At 44.4% G+C, this 5,684-nt stretch overlaps 1 non-coding gene across 1 annotated transcript; it reads right to left on the bottom strand.

Moving 5' to 3' along the window:
- Positions 1 to 5,612: 5,612 nt before the first annotated feature.
- LOC115832014 lies at positions 5,613 to 5,672 on the bottom strand. The gene has a single exon (XR_004027490.1). It is a non-coding gene; the product is annotated as a U7 small nuclear RNA (small nuclear RNA).
- Positions 5,673 to 5,684: the final 12 nt, after the last annotated feature.

Here is a 5,684-nt window from a genome sequence, read left to right as displayed (position 1 = left end):
AGATTTTTTTCCTGGTGCCACATAATTTAAGCCAAAAAGCTATACATAACATTTGGTAGAAATGTTACTGCTAGCACATTCTGAGAAGGTTGGTGGTAGGTGATTTTGACTTAGATACGCAGCTGGTGTTCACACTGAACGCACGCAACAAATGTGATCTATTGATAATAAAAATAGTAGCTGCTGAGTGAGGTCAGCATGATGGCAATCTAAAATGCAGGGGCATAAATTAGTACAAATTGCTGTTCATTCACTAATTCATTCAAAAGTGATTTCTGGCCAGGTGCAGTGGCTCACGCCTGTAATCCCAGCACTTAGGGAGCCGAGGCGGGCAGATCACTTGAGGTCAAGAGTTCGAGACCAACCTGGCCAAAACGGTGAAACCCTGTCTCTACGAAAAATACAAAAATTAGCCTGGTGTAGTGGCGCATATCTGTAATCCCAGCTACTTGGGAGGCTGAGGTGGGAGAATCACTTGAACTCGGGAGGTGAAGGTTGCAGTGAGCTGAAACTGTGCCACTGCACTCCAGCCTGGGTGATAGAGCGAGACTCCATCTCAGAATAAATGAATAAATAAATAAATAAGTGATTTCTTGTCCACCTATTATGCGACAGGCATTGGGCAAAAAAGATGCACCCCTGTCCTCAAATTGTTCCATTCAATCTCTTTAGGAGAGACAGATGAGTGAAGGCAATTATAATGCAACATGATGAATGCTTTGATGAGGGTAACTACAAGGTGCTATGGGGACCCTTGGAGGGTATTTACCCAGGAGTGAAGGTCAGGAAGGTGTCTCTAGAGGAAGACCTGAAGCATGAGTGCGAACTAGTGCAGTGAAGCAAGTGGGAGGAACGGAGAGAACTCCAGGCAGAGGAAATAGCACATGGCAAAGCAGGGGGAAGAGAAAGAACATGACACCTTCAGGACGCTGCAAGTTGTGGGGTGCGGCTGGAGGGTAAGCGGTTGGGGAGCTGAGCAGGGACCAACGAGGACATTGGTGAGCCTGCAGTTTGAAGCAAAGGAAAGCCTCATGGAAGGTGTTTAAGCAGAAGAGTATGAATCAGATTTGTCCTGGCTAGAGTATGGAGGATGAATTGCAAGGGGCAAGACTAAAGTCAGAAAGACAAGTTGAAGGCTGGTCTAGGCATCCATGGGAGAGATGATGATAGACCTGCCTAGGTAGTGACAAAGGGGTGGAGAGAAGTGCATAAGCTGAAGAGGCATTGTGGAGGTGGGATCTGCGGGACTTGGAGCATTCATAGGATGTGAGGCGTGAGGGAGGGTTAGTGTCTGGACGGCTCCCAGGGTAGGAGACAGATTTGGCAGTGTAGACGATCAGGTTAGGAGATGTGACCCAAGCTGGCACCTGAGCTCCAGGCTTGAAGACCCAACTTACCTCTTCTCCATCCTCATGGACAGCTAATAGGCTTTTCCAATTGGATGCGGCTACAGGGGAGGAAAAAACTTTTTCTTCTACGCTTGGGCAGGCACGGCGGCTCATGCCTGTAATCCCAGTACTGTGGGAGGCTGAGGCAGCCAGATTGTCTGAGCTCAGGAATTGAGACTAGCCTGGGCAACATAGTGAAACCTCATCTCTACTTTTTTATTAAATAAAAAAGAAATTTTAAAAAATTTTCTTTTACCCTCTTAGGTCAGTGACAAAGGCTCTGCAAATTAAACAAATGACAGATTAACAGAAAAAAGGCATGTTCATTTTATTTGATGTTAATATTTTAATTTTTACATGTACATGGGGATCTCATAGAAAAAGAAGTAAAACTCTAAAGAAGGAGTTAGGTCTGAGAGCTTATATAGTAACAAAGAGCGTTACATTTATAGAGAAGTGAAAAGACAAAGGAAAAGGGTGTGGCCTTCTAGGGAAGGTAATTCTGGGAAGGTAAATATATGGGGGAAAGAAGGCCGGGTGAGGTGGCTCACGCCTGTAGTCCCAGTTCTTTGGGAGGCCAAGGCGGGCGGATCACTTGAGGTCAGGAGTTTGAGACCAGCCTGGCCAACATAATAAAACCCTGTCTCAACTGAAAATACAAAAATTAGCTGGGCATGGTGGTGCACGCCTATAATCCCAGCTACTCAGGAGGCTGAGGCAGGAGAATTGCTTGAACCTGGAGGGCAGAGGTTGCAGCGGGCCAAAATCCTGCCACTGCACTCCAGCCTGGGTGACAGAGCGAGACTCTGTCTCGAAAAAACAAAAAGAAGTTGTTTTCTCTTCCTGGATTGGAGAGGGGAGGGGGAAACCTTCACAATAGGAAATGTATGCCCAGCTTTTAGACAGAAAGGAGGGTGGTAGAGAGCTTTTCCTGTGTCTGCTGTTTCTCAACTGCCATCATCTCAAAATAATCTTCATGCCAAAGAGGCATATTTTGGGTGGCATATTTTGGAGAAGTATATTTTGGGGTGGCATATTTTGGAGAAGTATATTTTGGGGTGGCATATTTTGGAGAGGCATATTCTGATCCTCTTTATGGCCAATATGGAAGTCTTGGTCTCATCCTTCTCTCTCCCTTCTGGATCCCTCTCTTCTGTCCCTCTTTCCTTCAATTCCAGTTCTGCTCCCATCAATTTGACCTCAGGTGGGTCATTCAAACCCCTGGGCCTTTCTGCATCAGTGAAATGGAGGCACCAGTGAATTCCTGTACCTCATCTTCAAGGAATCTTCCTGTTTTAAAGTTTCAAGACTTGGGCCTTTGAGCAAGCAGAATGTAACAGTTATGAAGGGGGACTTTCAAATCTAACCACCAGGATTTTATCCCAGCTCTACTGATGCTAAGCCATTAATCTAAAGCCAGTCACATCAACTCTCCAAAGTTTCAGTTCCCAATATAAATTAGGAACAATCATAACACTTTCCAGATACAGTTATTGGGGGGAGATAATTTATTTAGTATAGTGCCTGACACAGAGTAAGCTCCCAATATATGTTAGCTATTAAAATATAATATAGGTAGGCCGGGTATGGTGGCTCGTGCCTGTAGTCCCAGCACTTTGGGAGGCTGAGGTGGATGGATCACGAGGTCAGGAGATCGAGACCATCCTGGCCAAAATGATGAAACCCCATCTCTATTAAAATACAAAAAATTAGCTGGGCATGATGGTGTGTGCCTGTAGTCCCAGCTACTCAGGAGGCTGAGGCAGAAGAATCGCTGGAACCTGGGAGGCAGAGGTTGCAGTGAGCTGAAATCATGCCTCTGCACTCCAGCCTGGTGACAGAGCAAGACTCTGTCTCAAAAAAAAAAAAAAAAAGAAAAGAAAAAGAAAATATAATATAGGTAATGATATCACTATAGCCATTATTGTTATTCATGCACTAGCAAATGTTGTGAGCAGATAAGTGAACATAATAATAGCTAACACTTATTGAGCCCCTGCAATGTGCCAGGATTTTTTCTGCATTTTACATAATTCATTTATTATTTGCACAACTCCTTGAGGAGGGCCTATAATTAGCTCCATTTAATATATCAAGAAACCTGAACACAGTAAAGTTAAGTGACTCGCCCAAGGTGATATAACTAAGAAATGGCAGAGCCAGGCCTTGGAACTCAGGAAGTCTGGCTTTGAGGACCATACCTGCGGTTACTATGTGTCACACGAACCTATCAGAATACGCATTTTCAGGCCAGGCACAGTGGCTCATGCCTGTAATCTCAGCACTTTGGGAGGCAGAGGCAGGCTGATCACCTGAGGTCAGGAGTTTGAGATAAGCCTGGTTAACATGGTGAAACCCCATCTCTACTAAAAATACAAAAATTAGGGCCTGGCATGGTGGCTCACGCCTGTAATCCCAGCACTTTGGGAGGCTGAGGCAGGTGGATTGCTTGAGGTCTGGAGTTTGAGATCAGCCTGGCCAACATGGTGTATTGGGGGAACCCACCCCCAATATTTCAATGTAGGTTCTTTCTGTTTTCCCTAAGTGTTGGCTGGCTGAGAAATAAAGAGAAAGAGTACAAAGAGAGGAATTTTACAGCTGGACCTCCATGGGTGACATCACACATCAGTAGGTTCGTGATGCCCACCTGAGCTGCAAAACCAGCTGGTTTTTATTAAGGACTTCCAAAAGGGAGGGGGTGTACAAACAGGGCGTAGGTCACAAAGATCACATGCTTCTGAGGTCACAAAGATCACAAGGCAAAGGGCAAAGCAAAGATCACAAGGCAAAGGGTGAAATCAAAAACTCCTGATAAGGGTCTATGTTCAGCTGTGCATGTATTGTCTTGATAAACAGGGTTCGAGAGCAGAGAACCAGTCTGACCTCAAATTTACCAGGGCTGGGGTTTCCCAATCCTAGTAAACCTGAGGGTACTGCAGGAGACCAGGGTGTATCTCAGTCCTTATCTCAACCGCATAGGACAGACACTTCCAGAGGGGCCATTTATAGACCTCCCTCCAGGAATGCAATTCTTTTCCTAGGGTCTTAATATTATATTCCTTGCTAGGAAAAGAATTTAGTGATATCTCTCCTACTTGCACATCCATTTATAGGCTCTCTGCAAGAAGAAAAATATGGCTCTTTTTGCCAGACCCCACAGGCAGTCAGACCTTATGGTTGTCTTTCCTTGTTCCCTAAAATCACTGTTATTCTGTTCATTTTCAAGGTGCACTGATTTCATATTGTTCAAACATACATGTTTTACAATCAACTTGTTCAGTTAAGGCAATCATCACAGGGTCCTAAGGTGATGTATATCCTCAGCTTATGAAGATAACAGGATTAAGAGATTAAAGTAAGACAGGAATAAGAAATTATAAGAGTATTATTAGGGAAGTGATAAATGTCCATGAAATCTTCACAATTTATGTTTCCTCTGCCTCTGCTCCAGCCGGTCCCTCTGTTCAGAGTCCCTGACTTCCCGCAACAATGGTGAAATCCTGTCTCTACAAAAATACCAAAATTACCTGGGTGTGGTGGTGGGCCCCTGTAATCCCAGCTACTAGGGAGGCTGAGGCAGGAGAATTTGTTGAACCCAAGAGGTTGCAGCGAGCCGAGATTGGGCTCATTCACTGCATTCAATCCAGCCTGGGTGACTGAGTGAGGCTCCATCTCAAAAAAACCAAAAAAAACAAAAAACAAACAAACACACACACACACATTTTCAGCGTTTTATTCTCAGTCTCTGCTCATTCCTTTGCAACGTCCCATGAATCTCCTCATTCAGGAAAATAGACTTAACATCCATGTAGCTTAGATTATTTTTTCTACCAATAACTCTAAATGGGCCAGGTGCAGTGGCTCACAGCTGTAATCCCAGCACTTTGGGAGGCTGAGGCAGGAGGATTACTTGAACCCAGAGTTCAACACCAATCTGGGCAACATATGAGACTCTGTCTCTACAAAAAATTTAAAAATTAACCTGGCATTGTGGTGCATGTGTATAATCCCAGCTTCTTTGGAGGCTGAGGTGGGAGGATTTCTGGAGCCCAGGAGGTCAAGGGTGGAGTGAGGCTGGGTAACAGAGCAAGACCCTGTCTCAAAAAAAAAAAAAGAAAAGAAAACTTTAAGTAACCTAAATCTGTGCTACTCAAATTGTGTTCCATGGTCTATCACTTCTGTAGCAGTAATATGTTTTTGGTTTTTTATTGACTTTTTGGGGGGCAGGGCTTTCTGGCAAATGCCAGAAAGCCTGCTGTATAAATTCCAAAAGAGCTAGCTATAACACCGTTTGTT

This window comes from Nomascus leucogenys, chromosome 20, assembly GCF_006542625.1.
Source record: "Nomascus leucogenys isolate Asia chromosome 20, Asia_NLE_v1, whole genome shotgun sequence".
Classification (NCBI taxonomy): domain Eukaryota; kingdom Metazoa; phylum Chordata; class Mammalia; order Primates; family Hylobatidae; genus Nomascus; species Nomascus leucogenys.
Note: the sequence above shows the minus strand (reverse complement) of the source record. Positions and strands in the feature narration are given on the sequence as shown.